Source organism: Lactuca virosa, chromosome 7, assembly GCF_052849685.1.
Source record: "Lactuca virosa cultivar CGN04683 chromosome 7, Lactuca_virosa_CGN04683_v6, whole genome shotgun sequence".
In the NCBI taxonomy this organism is placed as follows: domain Eukaryota; kingdom Viridiplantae; phylum Streptophyta; class Magnoliopsida; order Asterales; family Asteraceae; genus Lactuca; species Lactuca virosa.
Genome location: NC_136432.1, coordinates 50,698,195 through 50,717,315, shown reverse-complemented (window position 1 = coordinate 50,717,315; position 19,121 = coordinate 50,698,195).

The window sequence follows — 19,121 nt, the reverse complement described above, 5'->3', positions numbered from 1 at the left end:
AACATCATATTAATTCAGATCTAAAAGCTTGAGACTTGGACTTAATGGATTAAGTTGGAAAAAGACACATTTTTTTGTCCCTTTGAGATCGGGGGTGAGCATTTGGACCGGACCGGACCGAATCGGACCGACTCTTAGACTGGACCGGTTTCAGAGAATATTGTGGACCCTGGACTTGACCGGATGAGACTTACCGGCTCCAGGTTCATGCCCGGATCCACGTCCGGTTTTTCCGGTTCTTGGACTCGTTTGGACCGGTACAACTTTACATGTATATGGTACAACTTGTTAAAATGTGTTTTTGGGTTTAATACAACTCGTTAAAAAGAATATGTTGTTGGGTTTGATATGTTACAACTCGTTAAAATGAATATTTTTTGGTTTTGATACGGTACAACTCGTAAAAATGAATATGTTTCCATTTCTTGTACCATTTGGACCGGTCAAAGTTTGATTGTTTATACTTTATAGCATTTGTTTGAATGATTGTAACTCATTGAATATAACACCAAAACAACAAAATTATAGTCTAAATTCATTTACAAACTCTAAATTAAATGTTGGAAAAAACGCATGTCAATTCTACTTAAAACAAATAAGATATGTTTGTTTAAAGAATTTCACAGAATACAAAAGTTTAAATTTCTTGCTAAAAAAATGAAATATTTCAGCTTTGATATTTCATCTTTGAATGATTGTAACTCATCGAATATAAAACTAAAAACAATTATAGTCTAAAATGATCTACAAACTCTAAATTACATGTTGGAAAAAACTGCATGTCAATCCGACTTAAAATGAATAAGATATTCTTGTTTAAAGTATTTCACTGAATACAAAAGTTTAAATTTCTTGCTGAAAAGCTGAAATATTTCAGCTTTGATATCTCATCTTTGAAGGATTGCAACTCATCGAATATAACACCAAAACAACAAAATTATAGTATAATATCATCTACAAACTCTAAATTACACGATGGAAAGAACCGCATGTGAATCCGACTTAAAACGAATGAGATATGCTTGTTTAAAGATTTTCACAGAATACAAAAGTTTAAATTTGTGTTGAAAAGCTGAAATATTTCAGCTTTGATATCTCATCTTTGAAAGATTGTAACTCATCGAATACAACACCAAAAACAACAAAATTATAGTCTGAAATCATCTACAAACTCTAAATTACACGTTGGAAGAAATTGTATTTCAATCCGACTTAAAACGAATTAGATTTGTATGTTTAAAGAATTTCACAGAATACATTTTTTTTAAAAAATAAGCCAGTCCAAAACCGGTTTTTACCTGGAACCGGCTGGACCGGACCGGTTTTACTCAAATCCTAAAACCAAGAACTGGCCCGAGCATCCAAAAAAATGGTCCAGTCCGGTCCGGTCCGATCCAATCCACAGGTCCTAATGCTCACCCCTACTTTGAGACTTAAAGACTAGATCTTTGTTGGTTGGGCCATTCTATTGGATAAAGTTGGAAACTTTATCCATTATGGAGTTATTAGGAACCATAAAAATATCATCTTGATGGGTTTTGATGAATCATGCTTAAGTTGATGTTTATATTATAAGTTTTAGATGGATAAAAATGGGTTTTGGGTCCCATTAAGGCATGCAAAGGAATAAACTTGGCAACTTTATGGATTAAGACCTTATTTAGATGTTAGATATGAGTTTGGACGTTTTGGTCTTAAGCATTAAGTGCTTAATATGAAGTTTTGGTCATCTGATGAGTACGTTGGGCATACGTATGCGTACGCTCTGCATAATGCAAGAAGTCCCCGTCCTTGAGATTTAGCAAGTTGTACCTTGTGCTTCAGTGGGCCATACAGGGAGGCATACGAGTTGGGTACACAGGGCATACTTGCGAGGTTTTCTTTTAGGCCTTGGGCCAGACGTGACTGCACTGCATCCACCCATGTTTCCACAACTTTATGATTTTGTGATTGTACTCTGATAAATATTTTTTCTATAGTATATTTTCAAATGATTTAAAAGGCCAAATGGTGTTTATGGTTGAATTATAAATGAAATTTTTACCTTAGAATTTTTGGGATGTTACAGTCCTGGTATGGTGCTTTGTTGTTGAGATGATTTCGTTAATGGATTTTGAATTCTAACAATATTTTTTGAGTGATTTAACCCTTATAAACGACCATTTTAATAAAAATAACCAACATTTTTTTTGGTAAAATGACCACATGCTCCGGAATATCATATTCCGGAGTGCTTAATTGTGTTCCGGACTTGGGATCTGAAATACGATATTCCAGAGTATTTATGATATTGTTTCGGAATGGGTGTTGGTTGGTGGGATTTTGGTCCGGAATCTGACACCCCGTACATTCCGGACTGAAAAAGTGTAACGGTCGTACATTTCGGAGTGTTATTCCGGAGAGCTAGAATTAGGGTATTTGTATGGTTTCGTTCCATATATGCAATATATTTGTGTGTTTAACATATTTGTGTGTTTGATACTTTCCATAAATGTTCCGGAATGAGTATGTATACGAGATTTTTTTGAGTGCCAGTTTCTAGTGGTGGGCAATGGCAGCGTATCGATAGATGTATGCAGTATCTTGCTCCGCACTACACTTTGGTGTAGATATAAACAATGATATGAACTTCGTTGGGTTATTTATGCTGGTTGCTTTCAAGTCTAGGTTACACACTAATCAAATATGTCAATCTTTTCAATGTCCTGGATCAAATATGGTTACGCAGATTCTTGACAATAGTGATGTTAGATATTTTCTTAGTTTTGTTAGTACTATGCCTCCCAACGTAGTACAATTGTTTGTTGTTAATAATGTTACAGAAAGTGGCACTAATCAACTTCCTAGGGAAAATTGTTCTAGAAATGGTTTTTCAAGTGCTAGAAGTAACCAAAATTTTAATTTATTACCTATGACCACTAACCATGTTACTTTTTACAATGACCATATAGATGGGGGTGATTATTGGTCTAAAGGTAAGGTTGTTGTTCATGTTGACCATACTGTTGATGTTGATGAATCTGTGAATGATGAGGCAAAACTAATGATGTTGGTTTGATGATGGTAATATAATTCCACATGGAGAGCCAGTTAAACATTTTTAGAGTTACACTGAATTTGTTGATGATGATCATGAAGGTGGAGTGGAGGAAACTGATTCCTTACAACCCTGAAAAGCATAATAGGAATAGTTTTATTTTTATTTTTTCGATTCTGAAGAAACACATCCCACCCATTGGGGTATGTCTAAACCCTTACCACTGCCCAAGTTAGCTCAACAAAATCGTAAAGGGGCCACAACGCAGAACTATACTTCCCATGTGAAGTTATACAAACTCTTCAAAAATAAAGAAGCACTTAAGCTTAATTTAGGATTGAAAAGTGTTAGTGAAGGTTTTCAATATAAAGTGAAAAAATCTACAAAAGACAGGTTTGAAGATGTTGGCTATATGAATAATTGTGTAGCATCCGAAACCTTGAGGTACTTAAATTCTTGAATAGTTGCATTTTTGAGGAGGCTCACGATGTAAGCCATAATGATCATGACGTGAGAGTGACCATTGACTATTTGATCCGTATTTTTGAACCACACGACATGAGGCATAAGGTCTCACAACATGAGCCAGTCCTAATGACCCAAACCCCTAATTTTTTAGTATTTAAAGGAATGATAGGGTTTTGGTTGACCATCCTCAACCCCTCTCACTCTCTATCCCTATGAAAACCCTAAATTCGACATCCTTGAGGCCTTTTTCCATTATTGGTGATCTTGAAGAGCTTACTTGGAGGCTTTTGGCTCTTTGAAGTGGAAGAAGGATCTTGTGGTGCTTCATTTTGGCAATCTAAATTTTACCTCTTGGACTTGCTGAGCTTTTGAGCATTTGTAAGTCATAAAGCTCTTATCTTTTTACCTCAAGCATGATAAATCTAAGCTTTGGAGCCTTTCTTTGCATGGTTGGGTTGTTTAAGCATGAATGAGATCCATAAATTTGGCAACTTTATGGATCATTGAGACATCTTCTATGTGTGAGTCCTTGGATCTGAGTTTTGGTGTGGGTTTTGGAGTCCAAGCTTGAGTCTTGATCTTAATACCTTTTTTTTGACCTGGTTAGTGTCTAAGTCATGCATTGGACCTGCATGAATGAAAAGCTATGATTATGGTCGTTAGGGTCGAGGAAGGTGTTCTAGAAAGTCCCAATCTATGTCTTAAAGGATTAAGAGCTTAATGATCAAAGTTGGTCATAACTGATCTCACGACGTGAGAAATGGAATCTCATGATGTGAGTAGGTGGTTGTCCCGTTCTGAGGATTCTGTTCGATGAGTGAAACTGAGTTGACTGGTTGAATGGGTCGGAGACGAGTCCACCCTCACAGCGTGAGCCTTAGTGGTCACGACATGGGAGTGGACTGAGGGGAAAATTGACCTTTGACTCTAGACGTTGAATTTTGATCATAATTAACTTTTGGTCAACTCTTGGTTTTGGAGGGTAGACTTACGGTTTCCGTTCCATGATTATCTAAGGTGGAGTAGCATTGGTGTAGTTGATCGTGTGAGCAGCAATAGTTGATTATCGATTGAGAGATGAGTTTCCTTCACTCTATCTGTGGGTCGAAGGAACCAGTGTTGGCCTACTAAGTTATGCTCTTAGTATGATGATTGTATTTGTGATAATTGTCTATTATGTCTGTAAATGTTTGATGTATCTGTGATTTTTTTGTTATGAGATTATACGGTAGTGGTAGGGGTGAAATAGACTCGATATCCGATTGAAATAGACCGAAGGGGATTGCAAGCACCCATATATGCTTGACTGTATCCATTTGAAATAGACTGAAGGGGATTGCAAGCACCCAAATATACTTGACTGTATCTAGTTGAAATAGACCAAAGAGGATTGCAAGCAACCATATATGCTTGACTATATCCGGTTGAAATAGACTGAAGGGGACTGCAAGAACACATATATGCTTGACTATATGGTTGTATGGTATGGATTATTTTGTGGGGAACTCACTAAGCTTTGTGCTTACAGTTTTCGGTTTATGTTTCAGGTACTTCCAACTTGAAGGGGAAGGGCCCGACCCTATCGCACCGCATCTACCTATGATTTTCCGCATTATGAGATTTTGGGGATTTTCACTCTGATAAAATGTTACTAAGATACACTTTTGACTGTCTTGATATGATTATCATGTGTTTTGAATGAATTTCAAAAAAGAAAAATTTTATCCATATTTTTGAGATGTTACAAGTTGGTATCATAGCCTTGGTTTGAGATATTCAGGTATACTCTCGGGTGTGCCTGAACACAAATCGTGGATTTTGTAGATTTTCCATAAAAATAAACATTTTAATTAAGGGATTTTAATAAAAGAGAAGGGGTGTGATGCGTGCAATCAGCCGAGCTCAAGTAAGTCTTCCCAAAATACCCATATATGTTATATGTTTATGCTATGATATGAGAATTTCATGCTAGATTAGGGGCAAACGATCTGCTCAGGATTGCATGATAGAATGCTAAGAGAGATGCCTTTATGTGCCTATTTGTATGAGCTTATAGATTCGCATGCTAGTATCAGATCAGTTACTTGATAAGATGACATGTATAGGTTGTGTTCTAATTTTAATTGCTTGATGCTCGAATGTTGCATGCTTTGTGCTTTAGGAAATTATGTTGGTACCAACTAACTAGTGGGTGAATGCATTGGGTTACATATTATTGAGATTAGATCATTTAGAAGGATGGGTTTAACTATATTGCACAGCTCTTGTTTGAGTTCAACCGATGTAGTGTGGGACATGTCATTCGAAGAATTATCTAGTACTGATAGTATGTAATTATGTTCATGTAGTAGTTAGATGGTATTAGTGGAAGTTTCTTCTGCAGCTGATAGCAGAGAGGGGTGACGAAGGGAATCCTAGGGAATCCCTGAGACATGTGTTGGTGTGTAGAATGCCTTATATTTCGAGGAGTGTACTAGTTAGGAAAGAGTGACTTGGAGGAGTCGGGGTAGTCCTTGAGGAGGGTATAAATAGGTGTCGAAGGTAGTATTAGGACCATACAACTGGAAGCACAAGATTTATACCCGAGACTAGGAAGGCCACGATGAATCTAGGGAGCTCGAGGGTTTGGACCTTCTCGTGTGTTTACTAATTGTTTATGTGGTCATGTTTCAGTATGGTGATGACACATCATGGAGCAGGGGTTCAGGATCTGGATTTGGTTTGGGCACGGGCACCGAACCGATTGATGAGAGGCTATGCGAGTTCATTGCTTCTGAGATTACTAGAGGCATCCTTGATGTGACCACCATGATGTTTGGGTCGATCAAGGAGGGTATCATCAAGCTGATGGAGGATCGCCTTCGGCTCTTCATGGTCGATCTGGCCGCTAGCCAGTCTGGGGCCCGCACTCTCTCCTTCAAGGATTTCAGGGGATGTGGGGCACCAGATTTCTTTGGGGTGAAGGATTCCATTGCAGCCAGGCGTTAGATAGATGACAATGAGTGTGCTCAAATGATGAGCTTCTACCCTGAGGGGTCGAAGGTGAGGTTTGCTGCGGGATGTCTGAGGGAGGGTGCCCGAGATTTGTGGTAGGAGGTTGGCTATACTTTGTGTAACATCCATAAAATTCATGCCAAATTTAAACTTTTTAAAACATTTCAAAACCAATGATTATTACAAAACTTGGTTTCAAAATAGTATAATGTCAGAGTATCCCATAATCAAATCATGAAAACATAAGGAGGTGTACGATCACGCCTTCACCTTCCTGCGATCATCAGAAGTACTTGAAACAAACTCAACAACTGTAAGCCCGAAGCTTAGTGAGTTCCCCCAAAATACCAACGCCATACAGATATAACCATATCATATAAACAAACACAACATGCAACCATCCTATAACCAGGATACAAATCATTAAGGCCGACCTTGGTGCCTTAGACCCTATTGATATAGTGAGAAGAACTCACCTCACAAGTGCCAAACTGTAGTGATAAGATCAAGCTCTCGAATCCCAGCCACGAACTCCACCACCTATATTCATCAATGATTCACTTCCATGATTTCCTAAATTACCAAAATACCCTCAGAACTCAACTGGTAAATCCCTTGGTCAAAGTCAAAGTCAACAGTCAAGGTCAACAGTCCATGTTGACCCAACTCGTTGAGTGCAGTTTACTGACTCGTCGAGTCTGTTGACCCAACTCGTCGAGTGCAGTTCACTGACTCGTCGAGTCTGTTGACCCAACTCGTCGAGTGCAGTTCACTGACCCCTCGAGTCCTTCCAGACTCGAGAAATCATGAAAACCCTAGTTGACTCGCCGAGTTTCTAGACAACTCGTCGAGTCCATGCGTGTCCAAAAGTCGGGAAAACCCTAAATGACTCGTCGATTCGTCTCACTGACTCGCTGAGTCCACACAGAAACCATCAGCGGCTAATCTTCATCGGGCTCGTCGAGTTGACCCTGCAACTCGTCGAGTCCCTTCAGTCCATTCTCATTCAGACGTTTTTAAGCTACCCAAAGCTCCAAAATGCAGATCTAACCTCCTAGGGCATGGTTTCCACGTAAAGTTGCAAACTTTACGTGCATGCATGGTCCTAGATGCCAAAACCAAGTTAAAGGAAAGTTTTAACCCAAAGAGAAAAGCCTTAGCTTGCTAAGTCGGATAACTTTATGGCTATAGGGACTTAGAGGAGTCCAGATCTGAAATTACAACTTCAGATCATGCCCAATACCCGAAATGGTTCCCATATATGCTAAAATGGCCCTAAACTTAAGCATGGAGAGATCTAGCTAGAGGGAAGTCAAGGTAACGACTTGTTACCTTTAAAATGATGCCAAGATGAAGTAGAGTCAGATCCACAAGCTTCTCTTTGCTGCAAGCTCCTTAGACTTCAAACCTTCTTCACAAAATGCACCAAAATCACTCTTTAAATCTCACAAACACTCAAGAACAAGGTCTAGACTGATTAGGGTTTCTTCTGGCCGTCAAGAGGTGGTAAGAGGCTGGAGGAAAGGACTTAAGGTCCATTAAATAGGGTGCAAACCCTAAAAATTAGGGTTTCATTTTCTAGCTCCTACTCGTCGAGTCGGGGTCCTCCGACTCGTGGAGTAGACCTCATAATTCAAACAGCCTGATCCGCTTCTACACGACGAGTTGGGGGAAACCAACTCATCGAGTAAGTCTAAGAATATGACTTTAAGCTTTTAAATTTTACACCTGGGAGTCGGGATGTTACACTTTGGGAGCCCCAACCATTGAGGCCATGACTTGGCCAGATTTTGTGACTCGGTTTCGAGCAGAGTTTACACCAGCTGTTGACGTGCAACAACTAGCTAGGAAGTTTCTAGACATGAGACAGACGACTAAGACTGTGGCGAAGATCGTCGCCAAGTTTAGAAAGAGAGCTTTGTTGGTACCCCAGTATGCGACAGATGAGGACATGAGGAAGACCCGATACCATGATATGATGAGATATGACATCATGGAGTTTGTTAGTTTTTCTGCCTGCCTGACTCTAGATGATATGATATCCAAGGCGCAGGAACGATAGATTAATTTGGAGAACATAGGGAAGAGCAAGGTGGAGCATGGGCAGATGATTGGGGTTTCGGCGAAGAAACCCAAGGGTTTCGACTCTAGGTCGAAGGGCCAGCAGGGTCGGAGCCTTTGTGACAAATGTGGTAGGTCGCATGATGGGACCTGCAGAATGGATGGTTTGGGCGACTACAAGTGTGTCAAAGACATGTCACTTCAGCAAGGATTTCACTGATACTATCATTGCCACCCCGACATCAGATCTAATTTTCTTCCATTGCAATCTGAGGGGCCAAAAGAAGGATAACTGCCCGAGTTTAGCATCAGGAGAACCATCAGCAGCACCTGTTCCAGCGACCCTACGAATTACTGATGACCGCCAGGGTAAGGCGGATGCGCCTGTTGTGAGGAGCTGGGCTTTTCATCTGACAACCGAGGACGCTCGTGTTGCACCGGATGTGGTGACAGGTATGTATCTTCTCCTAAACTCTTTATTTATGTTGATTTCTCTGCTTATACTTGTGTGTTTTGTTTTAGGATCGTTTCTTGTGAACGGTATCTCTGCCTTGGTATTGTTTGATTCGAGGGCTACCCGGTATTTGGTATCTCTTGAACTCAGCAAGAGGTTTGTTGGAGTTCCGGGGGAGATGGATTGTCCATTAGAGGCTGAGATTGCGGATGATCGATCTGTCCGGGTATCGATGGTGCATCGATATTGTATTCTAGAGGTGTTCAACGAGTAGTATATGATTGATTTGGTTCCTATTCCTTTCCGTGGGAACAAGGTTATAGTGGGGATGGATTGGCTGAGCCCTAATGGAGCGGTGATCGATCGTGAGAATCAGTTGGTGCGTATATGAACCCCAAGTGGGCGAGAGTTGGTGGTTTAGGGGGAGAGAGCTCATTGTGTGTTGATTTTATGTTCAACAATGAGGGCCAGACGTTATCTTCATCAGGGTTGTTCTAGATTCGTCGCCTATGTTATGGATACCGGGGAGAAGGGTAAGGCGACTGTGGATGATGTGTCGGTTGTTCGGGAATACTCGAATGTGTTCCCGGAGGATTTTCCCGGAGTGCTTCCGGAGAGGTAAGTGGAGTTTAGGAATGACTTGGTTCCGGGTGCGGCTCCAATCGCCAAATCGTCGTATAGGTTGGCTCCTCCCGAGATGCATGAGTTGTCTACACAGCTGTAGGAGCTGTTAGACAAGGGGTTCATTAGACCGAGTAGTTCGCCATGGGGGATGTCGATCTTGTTTGTGAATAAGAAAGACAGGTCATATTGGATGTGTATCGACTAGCAGGAGCTGAACAAGCTAACGGTGAAGAACCGTTATCCACTCCTGAGGATTGATGATTTGTTTGACCCACTTCAAGGTGCATCTTGGTTTTCCAAGATTGATCTTTTTTCGGGTTATCATCAGATGAGGTCAGAGATGGCGATGTGCAGAAGACAACCTTCTAGACTCGTTATGGTCATTACGAGTTCGTGGTGATGTCCTTTGGGCTCACCACTTCTCCAACCACTTTCATGGACCTCATGAACCACATGTGTTGACCGATGTTGGATTGGTATGTGATTGTATTCATTTATGACATCCTAGTCTATTCCAAGACCCAGGAGCTGCATGAGGAGCACTTGAGGGAGGTATTGGAGAGTATGAGGAGGGAGAGATTGAATGAGAAGTTCTCCAAGTGTAAGTTCTGGTTGCGTAAGGTGCAGTTTCTGGGGCACCTTGTCAACCAGAATGGCATTCTGGTCGATCCGCCCAAGGTTGAGGTCGTGATGAGGTGGGAGGTTTCGAGGACTCCATCTGAGATTCAGAGTTTCCTTGGGTCGGCAGGGTACTACCAGAGATTCATTCAAGATTTCTCCAAGATAGCGGTTCCTCTGACTCGATTGACGAAGAAGATTATTACTTTTCGCTGGGGGCCTGAGCAGGAGGCAGATTTCGATATCCTGAGACAGAGATTATATGAGGAGACGATTTTGACCCTGCCAGAGGGTGTTGAGGATTTCATGTTTTATTGTGATGCTTCGATCACGGGTTTGGGTGCAGTTCTAATGCAGAGGGGTCGCGTTATTCCTTACGCTTTGAGCAGTTGAAGCCTCATGAGGCAAATTATCCGACACATGATTTGGAGATGGTGGTTGTGGTTTTCGCCCTCAATATTTGGTGATATTACATGTATGGGGTCCGCCGTACTATTTACACGGATCACAAGAGCCTGAGGTATTTGATGGATTAGCCGAATCTGAACATGAGTCAGCGCCGGTGGTTAGATGTGGTGAAGGATTATGATTGTGAGATCCTTTACCATCCGGGGAACGCCACTGTAGTGGCCGATGCTCTTAGCCGCAAGGCGGTTGCGGCTCCGATGAAGGATATATACATGAAGATGACATTGATTACTCCACTCTTGGAGCAGATTCGAGAGGCTTAGGTTGAGGCTTTGAAGGAAGAGCACCGGAAGAGTGAGCGCATAGTGGGTCAGGTGGCTTCCTTCGATTATGATAGCCGGGGATTATTGACTCTCCATCGGAGGGTGTGGGTTCCTTACTGGGGTGGTGCATCTCAGGTTTTGATGGAGGAAGCGCACAAATCGAGATTCTCCATTCATCCTGGGGCGAAAAATATGTATAGAGATCTCTGTCCTGATTATTGGTGGTCTTGTATGAAGCGGGATGTAGCTTGGTACATGGAGAGGTGCTTGACTTGTAGGAAAGTCAAGGTCGAACATCAGCGGCCTCATGGAAAGATGCAGCTGTTAGACATTCCTGTTTGGAAATGGGAAGATATTACCATGGATTTCATTATGAAGTTGCCTCGGATAGCGTGCAGAGTGGATTCTATTTGGGTCACCGTGTATCGATTGACTAAGAGCACATTTTATCCAGATCTAGGAGAGTATATCTGTGGAGAATTTGGGTGATATCTACAACAAGGAGGTGCTGGCACGGTACAGGGTGCTGGTGTCAGTTGTTTCAGACAGGGATGTTCGATTTACTTCTAGATTTTGGAAAAGGTTCCACGAGGAGCTGGATACACGTCTGCATTTCAGCATGGCCTTTCAAGCGCAGACGGATGGTTTGAGCGACCAGACAATCCAGACATTGGAGGATATGTTGCGGGTATGTGTTCTGGATTTCGGCGGTAGTTGGGATACGTATCTTTCACTAGCGGAATTTTCGTATAACAACAGTTATCATGCCACCATCGATCGACCTCCTTTTGAGATACTCTATGGGAGGAAGTGCAGAACCTCTATATGTTGTGGTGAGGTCGGTCAGCGGATCATGAGGAGTACCGAGGTGGTACTCAAGACGACCGAGATGATCCAATAGGTTCAGGGTAGACTTCAGACAGCACAAGGCCGACAGAAGAGCTATGCCGCCAAGCATTGATCTGACCTAGAGTTTCATGTCGGGGATATGGTTCTCCCAAAGGTGTCACATTGGAAAGGTGTCATCTGATTTAGGAAGAGGGTCAAGTTAGGCCCCAGGTACATCAATCCTTTCAGGGTTTTGGCCCAGGTGGGCCGGGTGACTTATTGCTTGGATCTTCCTGAGGAGCTCAGTCAGATCCATAGCACGTTTCACGTCTCTCAGCTACGGAAATGTTTGGTTGATGATTCCACAGTGGTTCCATTGTAGGATATTCAGGTGGACGATCGCCTGAATTATATCGAGAGACTAGTAGCGATCCTTGACTGGAAGACAAAATCCTTGAGGAACAAGGTTGTTGAGTTGATAAAAGTATGGTGGCAGCACCGCAAGGGTTCTGAGTGGACATAGGAACCTGAGGATGAGATGAGGGAGCATTACCCAGAGTTGTTTGTAGCGATAGACTTTGAGGACAAATCTGATTCAAGTGGGGGAGAACAGTAGCATCTGAAACCTTGAGGTACTTAAATTCTTGAATAATTTCATTTTTGAGGAGGCTCACGACATGAGCCATAGTGGTCACGACATGAGAGTGACCATTGACTAATTGACCTATATTTTCGAACCTCACGACATGAGGCATAACGTCTCACGACGTGAGCAAGGCCTTGAGACGAAAGTTGGCTGGTTTTTTCGTTGGGAGCTTATGCATGGGGGTTTTGATTGATTCGTCACTACTGGATTTGATCAGGGAGGCTCAGGCCAAGGGAGTCAAGAGGGAGAATTGGAAGCAGAAACGAATCAGGGGCGAGATTGATAGGTTTTCTACTGACAGTCATGGATTACTAACCCAGTGTGGTCGGGTTTGGGTACCAGATTTTGTTGGGATCAGACAGACTGTGCTAGAGGAGGCGTACAAGTCCAGATTTTTGATCCACCCTGGAGCCACCAAGATGTATCGGTACTTGCAACTCGGTTACTGGTGGTTGTGCATGAAGAGAGAGATAGCATGGTGTGTTGAGAGGTGCTTGACCTGTCGGATGGACAAGGCCGAGCACCATAGGCCGCACGAAAAGCTTCAGCCTTTGGAGGTTCCCATGTGGAAATGGGAGCAAATCACCATGTATTTCATCACCAAACTACCTTCGAAGGCTAAGGGGTTCGATGCAATTTGGGTGATAGTGGACCGTCTGACCAAGAGTGACCGTTTCTTAGCTATCTGGGAGAGCTCCTCGGCTGAGAAATTGGCCGATGTGTATGTGTGCGAGATTGTCACCAGACATGGTGTTTCGGTATCTATTGTATCAGATCAGGATATTCTATCCACTTCATGGTTTTGGCAGAGGTTCCACGAGGAACTAGGCACGAGGTTACATTTTAGCACTACTTATCATCCACTGACTGACGGCTATAGCGAACGTACCATTCAGACACTTGAGAATATGTTGCGAGATTGTGTCATAGATTTCAGTGGGTGTTGGAACTTCTACCTTCCTCTATATGTGTTTTCATACAATAAAATCTACCACTCCAGCATCGGTGCGCCGCCATTTGAGCTTCTCTATGGGAGGAAGTGTCGTACCCTAGTTTGTTGGGGGGAGGTCGGTCACAGAGTTATGGGAAGGACTAAGGTAGTTCTTCAAATGACAAAGCTTATTCAGCAGATCAGATAGATGTTACAGTCAGCTCAGAGTCGGGAGAAGAGTTACGCCGACATGCACCGATTGGAGTTGGAGTTCCAGGTCGGCGATATGGTACTACTGAAGGTATCACCCTAGAAGGGTGCAATACGCTTCAGGAAGAGGGGAAAATTGGGGCCTCGATTGTAACATCTCCCTCTGGCACGTATCACAATATTGTCCTCCCAACATGAAAACTTCCCAGGGGGTCACCCATCCCTGAATTCTCGTCCGAGCACGCTTAGCTGCAGAGTTCTTATGGGATCTGCTGCCCTCACAGCTTTAAAACGCATTGTGTTAGGGAAGGTATCCACACCCCTTGTAAGGAATGCTTAGTTCTCCTTCCCATCCGATGTAGGATCAAGTGCGGCTAACCTGCCCGCCTTCACAATTGTTACACTTGGATGCTGGTATGTTCTTATTTTCCCTTTATGTTTGAATTTTTGCAATAATGGTCCTTGGAAGTAGTATGCGGGGTGTACCACATGGTACGATTAGCGTACTAAGGAGATGCTGGTCGAGGATGCGAGGCCTCGTACGCTGGGCGTACGAGGGTTACGCTTAGCGTACTCGGAGTTTAAGAAACCCTAGTTTTAGGGTGTTGTACCCTATACAAAGACCTTAAGTCCCCAGGGCTAGCCTCTTTACCACCCCCATATCTTCTAAACCCTAAAAATCAACCTTAAGCCTCCATTGTTGTGTTCTTGAGCCTTTGAAAAGGAATTAGTGCTTATTTTGCTCATCTTGAAGGATTTGAAGAAAGGTAAAGGTGCTTTGCTTGGTGGGATGTTTAGAGATCCATAATCATCACTCATTTTGCAAGCTTCTAGAGGTATCAAGTCCAAACCTTGTCTTCCCCATTCTTAGATCTCTTCATATCTTAGTTTTTATGCTTTTGGTCCCTTTTTCAGTTGGTTTGATGAATTGGGACGTTTGAAGGGCTTATTCTTTTAGATTTGAGCTTATTAGGATTTACTTATACATAAAGGTGCAAACTTTATGGGGTTTTTGAGATCATGCATGCAATAAGTCTTCTATTAAGTCCTTTTTAGCTTTAACAGCTTCATTTAGTCATGCATGAATGTAAAGTTGGCAACTATACATGATATTCCAGCTTAAGGAAGTCAGATCTATGTTCTGGAGCAATGTCTTAATGGATTAAAGGTTAAAAATGAAAGATGGCTGAATGGGGAAGTACGATGGGCGTACAAGCCCATACATGCCGCGTACAAGCCCTAAAGTGTGTACGCTTAGTGTACAACTAAGTACACCCCGCATACTCAGTCAGTGGGCTTCGGATATTTTGGGCCTCGGTTTGGGCCATTCTTTTATGCTTAGATGCTTAAGGCTTTGTTTGGCCATCTGAATGCAAGTGTTTTGGACTTAGAATATTTTTGGGCCTTAGGGTAAGGCCCATGTAATGGTTTGGACCCAATTTGGAAAATCGAGCCATGAATGGGCCTTGGATAACTATTTTGGTAAATGGGCCTTCAGATTGTAGGTTTGGGCCTTAGTGTTGGATCAAATTAGGTAAGGGGTAAAATGGTCTTTTTACCCTATTTATGGACTGTTGGTTATGGATTTGAAATCCAAATATTTATGGGATGTTATTTGGTATTGATAGCTCGGGGATTTGTCGGATCAACAGCCAGAGAACTTTCAGTGTGATTCAACAGTTCTAGGTGAGTCTCTCACTATACCAATGGGTCAAAGGCACCAATGTCGGCCCATTACTTGACATGTAGAAATGATAGTTGTCTATGTGCTCACTTGCCTGAAGACCCCGGGGGTAGCCCGTGACACTTGTATGAAAGACCATAGGGGTAGCCCATGACATGGAATACCATGTGGGTAGCCCATGACACTTGGATATTAGACCACGGGGGTAGCCCATAGCATTCCAGGGGAAAGACTATGGGGGTAGCCCATGGCAATCTTATGTATGTTGCATGGTATTTTGTAATTGTATGTTATGTGGTATTTTTGGGAACTCACTAAGCGTCTGCTTACAGTTTGAATTGTGATATCAGGTACTTTCGGTACTAAGGGGAAGGGCCCGGCATGATGACGCAACATTTACTCTACACTATTTTCCGCACTTACTGAATTTGTTACTCTAATAATTGATCATGTTTAAGTTGTAATGGATTTTGGAAACATTTTATGGATGTAATTTTTTTTTAATTAAAACTTCTACTTGGATTTTGGGCTGTTAGACCGGCATATTGGGTCGTCTCGAGTGATTGCCAGGGTTGGCACGGTAGCTTATCGGTTGGATTTGCGTGAGGAGCTCAGTCAGATTCACAACACCTTCCACATTTCTCAACTTCGAAAGTGTGTGGTTGATGATTCAACAGCTGTTCCTCTGGATGATATTCAGGTTAATGATCACCTGAATTATGTTGAAAGACTAGTGGCGATCTTAGATAAGAAGACGAAGGCCTTGTGCAACAAGGTTGTATCTTTGGTTAAGGTCTAGTGGCATCATCAGAATGGTTCCGAATGGACTTGGGAACCCGATGCAGAAATGTGGGAGCATTACCCTGAGTTGTTCACAACAGCGGACTTCGAGGACAAATTCTGATTCAAAGGGGGGGGGGGGGTGGGAGAATTGTAACACCTTGAATTCTAGGTATTAACATTTGACCTTTATCATTAGAATTATTTGCAAAGTTGGTCTCATGTGGCATTTAAAAGAAAAATTGAACTTAGAGATGGCAAAAAAACCCGTACCCGATGGGTACCCGAAACCCTAACCCGAGTTAACCGGGTAAATCCCCGATTTGACCGGGGACGGGGACGGAGATGGGTATTACCCGAATGTAAAAATCGGGGATGAGGATGGGGATGGGGATGGTTCTACCTGTCGGGTACCCATACTCGTACCCATAGCCGACCCCGATGGGTACCTGATATATATATATATATATATATATATATATATATATATATATATATATATATATATATATTATTTATGTTTTTATTTTTAATCAATCCATAAATCATAATGCATAAGCGAAAGTAAGTCAATAGTCATAGTAAGGTTTTTCGACAATCAAACGTGTAATTTTTGGAAGACATTTTTTGGCAAAAAATGGTTTAATTTGTAAACTTGAATGTTATTGTTCATGTTTGAATAGATTCGGTGATTATAGTGCTTTATATTATTTTTATTAGTTTTTGTTTTGTTGGTTAATATATAACTATGCGTTATTTTTCATCCAAAGTTCAAAACTTTGTAATGGGGAAAAATACCCGATTACCTGTTGGGGATCCCAGTTCCCCATTGGGGATGGGGATGGGGATAGATTTTTAATCCCTGATGGGGATGGGGTCAGGTATGGGGATGGGGATGGGAATTCGGGTATGGGGATGGGGAACACGAAACCCGGTATACCCGTACCCGTTGTCATCCCTATTCGAACTCGATCACGTATATTGCGCGTACGCTGGGCGTACGTGGCAGAGACTCAAACCCTAAATTTTAGGGTTTAGACCCTTTTTAAACACCCTTAACTCATTGATACCTCTTCATTCTTTAGCCTCCACCTCCATATTCGACCCTAGCTAAACCTAATCCATTTTTAAGCATGCTTGAGCCATTAGTGTGTGTTTTGGTGTTCATAGAGGAAGGAGAAGGAAATGAGAACACCTTGGAAGCTTGGAGCAACCTTGGATCTGGAAGTTTTGCACCATCCTCCATCTCCATAAGGTATAAATAATATACATTGATGCTTATTTGGTTAGATCCAGCTTGTATGATGCTGTTATGTGCTTTTTGTCCCCACGCTATGGTGTTCTTGAGTACGTCATGCTCTAGACAAATGGGTTGTCCTTTCAGACACTTTGAAGAGTTTAGGGTCATAAAAATGCAATATTGGTCATTTGATTCATTCCATGCATGGGTTATAATGTCTTAATGAGTTACGAAGTTAGGGTTTTTAGTATTGAGCATTTCCTAGCCATGCAAAGTCATAAAGATGGAAAATTTATCACTTAAGATGTTATTTTGGGAATAGATCTGCTTTTGGACGAAGGGACTTAATGGGATGAGTCCTTAAACGGAAGGAATGTATTCAGCCAACATACGATGGGCATACATGAACGTACGCCGCACGTACGCGATGGAAGCCTCGATCCTGGATCTTGAGTACGCTAAGCGTACAAGCTGAGTACGTTGGGTGTACTCAGCTGAGTCAACTCGGTTGACTTTTTAACTTTTGATTTTGACCAGATTATTACCAAGTTTGACCTAGGGGTATTTTGAATTGTAGTTGAGTTTGGTCATTTTTCAATGTATAGGTGACCGGTAGAGTTGATATTCGGAGCAACGTCCTGTTCAGCTATCTTTTCAGACTGAGATGTGAATTTTCCTCACTGCACTTGTGGGTAGAAGGCACCAACGCCAACCCACTAGGTTATATGCCATGGTATACAAGATGTTGTTATGTTGTAGTGATATGTTAGATCTGTATCCTGGTATACATGATGTTGTTATGCCGTAGTGATCTGTTAGATCTGTATCATGGTATATAGGATGTTGTTATGCTGTATTGATCTGATAGATCTATATCCTGGTATATAGGATGTGTTATGCGGTAGTGATCTGTAGATCTGAATGTTGTTGATTGTTTATATCTTTATCTATTGCATATGTCGACATAGTATGGCTTGGGGTTGAGGCTTTACTGCTATGTGTGTGAGCCAACCGACCAGGGGTAATCCAACGCGTTGGTTGTGGACCCGAGGATATACCAGTCCGATGACTGATTGGACACGTTGTATAGTGTCGTTCCAGTCCGATGACTGATTGGGCGAGGGGTAATCCAACCTGATGGTTGTGGACCTGAAGGTATCCCAGTCCAATGACTGATTAGACCTAGCATGCATGATTGTATATGTTATATGTTGTGTGCGGTACTTTGGGGGAACTCAGTAAACTTTGTTTTACAGTTTCATTTTATTGTTTCAGGTACTTCAAACGATCGTGGGAAAACAAAGACGTGCTCGTGCACTTCCTTTTGATTTTGATGATTTTGGATTTTTGGGATACTATTATTTGACTATTACTCTTGGAAACAATGTTTTGTTAACAATTATGGTCTTTGGATTGATTTTGAAAAATTAAAAATTTTACTCTAATTTTTGGAATGTTACAGAATACCTCATTCCGAACCAAGTGGTCATTTTGCAAAAACAAAAAATAGGTTATATTTTTATAAAACAACAAAAAAAAGGGTTAGATTATTCAATTTTCCCTACTATAATTAGTTATTTCTGTTTAGATTTTTAAAGTATGAGTAACCAAAATCAAATAAGTAAAATATCTTATTAGCTTAGATTTTCAGAATGCAATGTCTGTAGTAAAATAATTAAAAGTATAAAGTTGAAATAAATTAGATATTAAAAATATAACACTATAAATGGTTAAATTGTAAATTGTCTCCATTTGAAAAAATAAAAAATAATATGAAAATAAACTAAATTATAAGGTTAAAATTGGTAAGCAAGA